The 9,895-nt window shown below is 38.4% G+C and overlaps 1 long non-coding RNA gene across 1 annotated transcript in view; it reads left to right on the top strand.

Moving 5' to 3' along the window:
• Positions 1-1,533: 1,533 nt before the first annotated feature.
• Positions 1,534-9,895, top strand: part of LOC147315949 (uncharacterized) — a 76,234-nt gene continuing 67,872 nt past the window's right edge. The window contains exon 1 of the long non-coding RNA XR_015124411.1: positions 1,534-1,780. This is a non-coding gene — a long non-coding RNA (uncharacterized LOC147315949). The remainder of the gene's footprint in view (positions 1,781-9,895) is intronic.

Below are 9,895 nucleotides of genomic sequence, written 5' to 3'. Positions count from 1 at the left end.
AGTTCCTCTGCTTAAACAGAGTTTGCACAGACATAGAAATTATGTAAGTCTAAACAGGAAATTTCTCACTCAGCATACTAAAGATGGGCAGAGTTCATCTTGGTTCATCTTGTTAAATAGAGAACTGTTTCCACAAGAGGAAGTGATCATATTCATCCCACTGAGGCTTAAGCATTTTCACTGACATAGGCTACCACTTCCAAACATGCAGAGCAGTGAAAAGGATACCCTTTACCATCTATTAATAGAACATGGGTACTTCTGAGCAAAGCACCAAAAACCAAACGAAACATGCAACAGGGAAGTCACCCCAGCTTTCGCCCAAACTTCTGCTTTTGCTTCCTGTGTGTGTTCATGAAAATGTGCTTTATTTCCCTGTCTTTTAATGCTTGATTGCTTTTAATATATCTGCATAATGCCCCACACTGTGAAGCGTGGCAGATGAATAGCGTATGTCATGGGTTTCCTTATCACATTGCAACTTTCATTTTATGTGTACTTCTTACAGGTTAGTTCTCATGGCTCATTTATAGTGAATTTTGTTCACACCATAGAATGTAAATAAAAGATGGACCTAGTCAACATAATGTTAGCCTGTTGGCCTCTGTTTTTGCTGTTGTCATCTTGACGTTTTCTAATTGGACTTTGACTAAGAAACTGTGGATCAGTAACTAGTAACATCACAATTTAGGCCTGCTATAAAGCATACTCTGCTATATCATCCTTTTTTAATCTAGTAACAACCCTAATCTAAAACATTTACACAGTTGTATTCAGTACAACTATAAGCTAGCAGCTGAGATCATGAAAGTGTTTCCTGAGGTCACAGAGGGTCCTCAGAAAGAATGCACCGGTTTCACTTGGAAGCCACGCCCATAAACTATATTTTGTATAGTTTATGATTTTTTGTTAATAAGCGAATGTGCATTTGATGAGCGTTTACAGGTACCTGCAAGCATTTTTGTGGCTCACTAAGCTAATTACAGCCTCAGAGAGTTGCTATGGGGGTTGACGCTTTGGATGAATAAAGTAAACTTTGAAATGTGTGAAATGCCTGCATAAATCTCAAAGATGGTTTGCTGTAACATTCTCTTCTTATGCACATAAGAGCTGTGAAACTGGACTTTGTACTAAATTATTTTGTTTCTACTCCTACTTATTAGGTGTTATATAAGTGCAATCATACTGCACACATCCAACATGTTTTAATGCGTTTTTATGCACTTCCTAATCTCTGGTTCCAGGGATTCTGCTTCAACGCTTGTATTCTGCATTAAGACTCATGCACTGGGTTAACTTGAACCCATTGTTCATAACGCTAAGTGGAATTTTGTACCGTGAACCACTGTTAAGAGTGTTCAGGTAAATTTCGTCTCCATGTGATTAAATCCAGCGTTGATGACCAGAGGACTCCATTCATGAGGCTTCCCCTGGCGCGACATAGAGGGCTGGGCGAACTGAAAACAGTGGGTGTGACCAAAAATACGAAAATGTATTACACTGCAAGTCTGGCAGACACTTCAGTATGAATGGTGGAGCTAGAGCGGACAAGTTTGTTTCAGCAATTAAGAAAGCTAGTGAGAGGTGAGAGAAAGATGGAAAGCGCTCAAGTGCGTTGCTGTGTGTTAGAGGATGACTTTTGCACCGTACTGCAAAAGTCTGAAAGTGAAAGAAAATGTGTCAGGTCATATTGGTGCAAAAGCGCGCCTCGCAAATGTTGGCTGAATTTAAAAAAGAAACAGAAGTGCAACGTTTGCGCCTGACCGCCAGTGATGTGGGGGTAAGTCTGTCAGTTCATATTATTTTATGAATTACACGCATATAAATCAAATAAATTCACCACTTCACAGCTGTGCTCCCTTCAAAGCCCAAACGAGGAAGCAGATTATGACTTTGATGGAACTTTGCATTCACTAAAGCTGATTTTCTTTTTGCAGATTCACTGCAGTATTTCAGTACTTTTTGCACAGACCTAGACACATTAGAGATGCTATCCGTTTTAAGAGGTTCAGGGAGTTTTGAGGGCCGTGCAACGCTCACTCATGCGTAATGGGCGGTTTGCACAAAGATAAAAGGAAGTATGCGGTGTCAGACAGAGATAGTAACCCGGCCTTCCTCTTCCTTTTTGTATTTTTTAAAAACGTTATTGAATGACTGGACCTGAAACGGTTTTCTTGACAGGGCTGCACCCTGTCCGCATTTTTTGTGTGTTCCGTATCCAAGCGCGTCACGCGAGCTGCGCCCGGTTATTATTATCGTGCGAAACCTGCAAAGAAAGAAAAAAAAAATCCATGTGACTTATGTGAACTCCGCCGATCCTTTTTATAGCTCAGTCTTATCAGTGTGTGGTTGGCGAGCGTCACCTCCTGGAAAAAAGCAAACCAGAGCGCAGTGAGAGTCTCTTCATTATGAACCAAAACTGCCGTAGCGAAGGAAGCAACTGGGAGAGGTGCGTTCAGGTGCTGTCGGAAACGAGTAAAGCTATTCGGATTTGAAAACCTGAGAACACCCACCTTACTAGGGGTGGGGAAAAAAATCGATACTGTGTAGTATCGTGATATTTTGTTTGCTAATAATGTATCGATACAGGGACAGCAGAATTCGATATTTTGTTACAAAAAAGGTTTTTGTGCTCTGACTTCAGAGCATGTTGATCAGCTCCTTTTTCTGAGCAAGAATCCTGACGTTCCTTCACTGTCCAAATGTGTTTAACTTTTTTTGGCAGCAATAAACATGACAGTTTACTTATTTTAATTTAAGACATGTTTTATTTTAATTAAGTTTAAAACTTTTTTATTTAATGTAAAATTATATTTTGTTTTAATTTACTTTCAAATTCTTCAGTTGCTGAATGGGCTGCATAGTTTTCATAAATTGCATAGTTCAGAATAGCTATAATTGTACCAGATGGTTGCATTCAGTTAAGTTGGACTAGACTGTAATACAAACCGTTCAGTTTGTCAACAATAAAACTGACTGAAATGAGAGAATGACTGAGTGCGAGACTTTGATATTAGATAAAATGAATATTGATAAAGTTTACCTTTATGTACAGAATCTGAATATCGCAAAATATTACAAAAAAAATTGCAATAATATCATATCGTGCGTTAAGTATTGTGATAATATCGTATCGTGGGATGTATGGTGATTCCCACCTCTACACCTTACTCCTACCAGAATGAATAAATAAATACACAGAATATAAGAAGTAATTTTGCAGTTCTAAATGATTAAAAAGACAGCTCTGACATACAAGTATTTTGTGCTTCACCATCAAAATAATTATAATAATCCGACCAATGTAGGATTTTTTTTTTTTAAACAAAACTACACTTTTATTATATGCAGTTATTTATTTTACTTGTATATGCTCTCCGTGACTCTGATGGATCTTGTGTTTAGGTCATCCCAAAAATAAAAATCAAGTGGGAAAACGACCCTACTTCTCCATTTATGACCTCTGTAAACATTTTCCAATTGATTTAATGGTCTTGATTGCTGGTTTCTCATTTATTTCCTAATACAGCATGATGTTAATTTTATGGTCTACCTTAAAACAATATTGACCAAAAGAGGTACACTAACACTAAATGGTGGCTCTTTCCATTTTCTTTTCTTTTTTTATTATAGAGTTATTGAGGTTGTTTGAAATCAAATAATTACTTTATGTCATTTTTCATGCGGTTTGAACACACTTATTTCCAAAAACCTCTGGCCAGGGACCTCATAATTAATAGCTGAGCAGAAGTTATTGTATAAAAAAACAAGATCAGTCTCATATTTGTGGTTATTTTGATGCTCTTTTTTGCATCTTTGCTTTCAAATTAGGTAGGGTTAATTTGTTTTTTGCTCTTAAAGGGGGCGCTCCAGTGACAGCTTAAACAAATAAGCAATTTGTTGGCTGAAATTTCACCACATGTTCTGCATTGATGTGAAATTGGAACAAATATTTTCCAAGCTTTGTTTTTCCCTTCTCTCGCTTTTCTCATATTTCCACTTGATTTTCCTTCATATTCAGCTTACAGAGCTAAAGAAACAGCACTCAGCTTTCTACTAACTTTCTTTTTCAGATTTTCTTTTGGCAGTTGTCCTAGCACCCCCTCGTTTCTCTGCTTTTTGGACTCATTAAGAGTAAAGATGTAGACTAACTCTGGTGTAAAGCGTGTGTGAGTTTCATAATGAGTGACATGGGGTTTCCCTGTCCCTATTTTCTTCATTCATGTGGCTGGAGTCAGAGAAGTATAGAGTTACCATCCCGGATATGAGCTGAATATTGAGTGAGTGCGTTTGAAGGAGAGAGAGGAAGGGAAGCTGCACATTTGTGAGAGTGAGCATGAAAACGTATGTGTGTATGTGTGTGAGAGGCAGACAATAGGAGGAAGCCTATTTGAATATTTTATTTATACCTATTATGATCGGTGTGTTTGTTCAGCACTCTTTGTAACAAACACAATCATGCATTTCTTCTTTGTGTTGCCTAGTGACCTGCTGTATTGTAGAAACTTCCTCTTGTCACTTGCACCATTTTGCATCCACAGTACCTAAATTGGAAGCTTAGCAGGAGGAAGTAGCAGAGCTCAAACTTGTGCACTTTATATATTCAAGTCAAAAACTGAGACAAATGTGAAAGATTATATTTAAAACATTTAACATTTAAATGTGTTCCTGTAATAGCGATAATTTAAAGTCATGTCATTATTTATCTGCTGATGTTGTAATACTGAATGCTGAGCAAGTCAAAGGGCTGTAGGGGAAGCAGGTTTCTCAAGATGTGAAGAATAGAGCTTGTGCACCTCTCTCGCCTCTGTGTGAGAAATTCTGCAACTCAGCAAGTGGTCACGTACTTTTAATTACAATTCTCACAACAGCAGCCACACAGTGGTTTTCAATGAAGTAAAGAGTCTCTACAGTATATTTTACTGTGAATCTGTTCACAATGTGACAAAGAAAAGTGTGACTTGATGCAATAAACTTTCTTTTGCCCTCTAGGAATTACTGAATCACAGAGAAGTCACATTGTTGTGTTCATAATGACAAGAAAGGCCGCTCTTGTGTATAGCTGTGTTGTGAGTAGGTAAGCATGGAAATGAAGTCAAAGCAGGAACTGACTGATTACAGGTTGCTATGTGTGTGCTCTGCCTTCATCTAGACAAATTAGGGGAAATATAAATGCAAAGTTGCTATAGAAACACAGGCAAAAGTAGAGAAAGGCAAGAGTTGAAGTTGTGAGGGTCATTTAAGTTCAACTACATTCTTAAAGGCAGGTGAGATTCAGCTGAATTTAAAATCTGTTTGTGTGTTGAAGGAAAATACAGAACCAAGAAAGAGACGGGATCCAAATGACTGATGCAAAGTGAAACCCTACTGAAAGCCACAGGCGGGCAAATCAGTCTAACCCATGTTCATGCTGAGACTTCTTTTCAACAGCATCATAATTCATTGAGGTCAAAACCAGAAGAATTCAAAGAATCCACCACACAGTAGGTTCTAAAAAAAAGAATGTTAAAAATAAGATTGTGTAGTGAACTGCGTGTCATTCAGTCATCCATCCTGGACATGTTGCCAGTTTATTGTTCAGTCAACACACCAAGAAAGACACTCATTCACATTCACATTCATAACTGCGGCCAATTTAGAACCACCAACTAACCTAGCATACATGCTTTGGAGCATGAGATGAAACTGGAGTGCCCTGAGGCACAGGGAGAACAATCAACTGCACAGAAAGGCCTCAACTGGTGGATTCATACCCAGGACGGCAAGAAGGAAAAAACAAACAAACACAGACACTAAGTCTGTATCTGGTTGTTTTTTTTGTTTTCATTTTAATCCATGAATTCATTTTTGGTCACTTTAGGGCCGCGGAAAGAAGCTTAAATAGCAACTTTGAAACTATTGCAAGAATTCAGTAGACAAATTTACATTTCTAGCAGATACAGAATAACTTAACTCATTCACTGCCATTGACGTCTATAGCCGTCAATTGCAGTGAATGAGTCAATGGGTTTAACTCATTCACTGCCAATGGCTGGCAGTGAATGAGTTAATAAGATAAGATTTATGCTTCTGTGTCCAACTCTAAGAAGAATGTATTCACACTTGGGAAAATCGAAACAGTGAGCTGCAGCACTCTGACATACTCTGTAGAGATGAGGAGAACTGAAGAATCTGGTGACAATTTTCCTTAGATTTGGTACTAGCACCTTTATGCATTGACCAGTTTACTGAGATTAGAGCATCGTAGCATACGAGCAAAACATCCACATGTACGACTCGGTTCACTTCAGGAGCTGTTACCCTCGCCTGTACTGGGTTGCGGCTAGGTTGCTTCACTTCTTTGAGCATGTAGTCAGCAGAGGACTGTAAAGGCTACTTCTGCTCTTCATGTTGCATTGAGAGATGCAAACCACAGATGGCTCATTCAAATGAAAGTAAACCATGTGTCTATTTGTGCACCGACCAAAAGCAAATGAGTAGGCAGCTTTTACATCACACACCGCAGACATACTGAAATTTCACTCGAGTCATCTTGCTGTCACATGTGTAATTTTTACTGGCTCCTAAGTGAGCCTGAATAATTGTGTCTCATTACTCGGGTTAGAAATGAAAGGACTTTAAATTTCACATAGATTAATATTACAAAAAACAAACACTTGTTAACCTGTATTTATTAGGTATTATTTATATTAGGAGGGAAAGATTAGATTCCACACAAGTCTGTATTCTGTAATTGTCCGTGTCATTCAAAAATCTTGTACTTATACTTATTATTTTAAAGCTCTCACTTCAGCTGTAGTAGTATCTTGTTCCTCTTCTTTTACCACCTTCGGTCTTGATGAAACCTTCTCACAACCGCAGTGGATCGATTCACAGATGTAAAGCGGCTTTTCTTGACACTTTAACAGTGGATTTTCCCTCAGCAGCCACTTTCATTTCCAGCTGTAGCAGTTTCAGTGAAGAGTTTTAGGGTCTCAAAATGGTCTAAAAGGCGCAGTATGACATTTTGGATTTTTTTTTTAAACTTCCTAAAAATTACAGTGGAATATACCAGCCTCATATCTGTACATATCATAATGACTAAGTGGCGTGGAACGGCTAGGTTCCTGCTGCCCAAATTTAGTTACAGTCAAGCAGTAGAGAATCTCCAGGGTGTATTTGTCAGAAATTTAAAACCACAAAAATTACAAAGATGCAGCGTTTTGATATTAACCACCAAGATTTAGAGAGGCCTGTTACTGCGACGACCATGGTAGGTGATTATCAACCATTGCACAACTGCCTGTGCGGTCACAAAATTTGTATCTGCGATGGAATTTTGTTGGATTCATTACTAAGTACGGAGTGAGGAAGTGCTGCAGGCTTGGAAAAACCACCCGTACTGTAGGTTTTTACTCATGTTTATTCAGAAACATGAACATTTATAAAAATCACATTTCTGTAAATACAAGCAGGGACAGTGTGGAACAAAAATGTTAACGTGACGCAAGCTGAGATGTTAGGGTGGTGGCTGAGTAGCTAATGTTACTACCATATGCAGTATAAAACATGGACGTAGCTTCTGGGTCGGAAAAATAAAGCCGATACGGCAGTTTATCTGGAGGCCACTAGTTGGCGATAGCTGTAGATCTTCTTGGCCTATAGAAGTCTACAAGAAAACAACTTTCTGATTTGACCTCTGTAAAGGCGTTCCTGTTGATGGTTATGTTTATGGGCTCGTTTTGTGTCATACTGAATAACAAACAAACAAACCAAAGAAGAAACAAAAGTTAAAGTCTGTTTTGTTTCGAAATACTACATTTCAATGTGAAGGATCAACTTGTGATTGACAACTCGTTAGCCAAAGAGCGTGAGTTTTTTCATAGACACAGTAGCCTCTCTGCGACACAATTAATTTTCAGCTTTATTTATATGGCACCAATTCACAACAACAGTCAACTCAAGGTGCTTTATATTGTACGGTAAAGACGTGACAATATTAGAAAGCCCAACAGTCACACATCCCCCTATGAGCAAATACTTCGGGACAGTGGGAAGGAAAAACTCCCTTTAAACAGGAACTAACTCCATTTCAGGGTAGCCACCTATCATGACTGGTGATATTTTTTTCTTTTTTCATCCAAGATGGTGAGGGTGGACATTCTCATCTTGCTAGCTTATGCTAGTTTAATCAGAATCAGGATACTTTATTGATCCCTAGGGGAAATTATTTTTGTTACAGTGCTCCAGTATAAAAACTAACAAAGACAGACAATACACTAAGTAAGAAATAGATACAATATATACATGACTTATATACATATAAGTCACTATTGATAAATAGCTGAGTAAGAAGAAGGGCGTGTGCAAAAAGGGTGTAGCTATTTACAGTATACAGTGTGTTAAGCCAAATCTTTAAGGGCCTTCTCTAAATTGGAAGTCTTTTCTCTCTTCATCTGAAAAGGGCGATTACATAATTTCCATATTGAGCTGTCATTCTATTGTAATCTCTTTGAATGCAAACAGGTACTTCCATACCTGCGGCTCACTGCCTTATCAATGAATTGGAGCTGCACCAATTGCAATCTTCCATGTGTAGTTTTTGCTGTGCTTGTGAGTGTCCTTCTTTGGCATGTGAAGATTGAAGATAGGACACCTGTAGGTGTGCTAGCTGCACCTGTTAGTCCTGGAAGAACAGCAGGCCTTGGTACATATGGAGTCTACCTGTAAACCCAACCACAAAAATCCCAAATATCATTGGATTTTCACAATCAAAAGATATCAAAAGCATTAGCTCTGGTGACAAACATAGGACTGAATCCCGCCCACCACCCCCTAACTCCCTTGTTGCAGGTACCAGGTCTATCAACTTCTTCTTCTTTAATGCTGGATGTTCTTTTTGAAATAGTAGCAAGAAAGTTAATAAAGTTAAACAAAAAAAGTTATCTTTACTTTTCTGTACAATAAGAAAGCTATGCAAATATGTTTGAGCACTGATGAAGTAGATGAATTTAAAGATACAGAATAACAAACATTTTTTTCTTTCAAATGAAATGAAATGTGCTAAAAGCTCTCCGAGCTGTTTGGCACCAGATTTTCAAGTCTGCAGCATTAGTGATTCTTGCTATGCTGTGAAGAGGCTGGCTGAGACGATACTTGAGTCTTCTGTGTCATTGGAGTCTCTTTTTACTTTAAGCCTTTGTACCTGGTAATTGTGTGAATTTTGTTCTTCACCACAGCCTGGTAATGCAAACACATTCGCAGTCACTCACGTAAGTCACAGCCATGGGACAGCAGCACTTCCTCTTCTGTCACCATCAAGCCTCGATTTTGAAATAATGGCCTCAGGCGGCCTAAAACACTCTTATCTCTCTCATCTCAGCTTTTCAGGAACTAAAAAAGAAGCCTTGTTTGCAGCTTGATGGGAGTTGTTTTGCACATTTCTGATTAACCAATGGGCTTTGACCATGTGAGATGTTGAAAAAGAACACCTTTTTAAACAAGGAAAACCACAAATTTTGTTTCATGGAAAATTCTCATGATGCAAACGAGATATCCTGCCTTGGAGAGCTTAAAATAAAGCTTTTCTTTATCCACTGATTCACGTGTAAAAGTGTTAAGACTTTTGTGAAGGTGTTTGTGCACACTGTGAGTGAGTGGGTGCACTGTATGTGCATACCTGTTGCTCCTGTGGCCAGATTTAACCTTTTATCCTTTCTTAGCTAAAAGTGAAAGTACAGTTGCTTTGGAGACAGCCTAACATGTGAGCAGCAGTTCTGTCTTATTCTGTCCAATCTTACAAACTCAGAACCTGAAATATATTCTTTGATAGTTGCCTTACTTTACCTCTAAGCAGGGTGGGTAGGCTGTTTTCATTCCTTTCTGTTTCTCAGAAAGTTTCAGATATGGCTGCACA

The sequence above is a fragment of the Aulonocara sp. 'chitande type north' Nkhata Bay genome, linkage group LG13 (assembly GCF_057382095.1).
Source record: "Aulonocara sp. 'chitande type north' Nkhata Bay isolate Kocher_YH1m ecotype deep benthic linkage group LG13, A_spYH_male_GT1.1, whole genome shotgun sequence".
In the NCBI taxonomy this organism is placed as follows: Eukaryota; Metazoa; Chordata; class Actinopteri; order Cichliformes; family Cichlidae; genus Aulonocara; species Aulonocara sp. 'chitande type north' Nkhata Bay.
The sequence above is the reverse complement of the archived record's forward strand: the minus strand, read 5'-3'. Positions and strand labels throughout refer to the sequence as shown.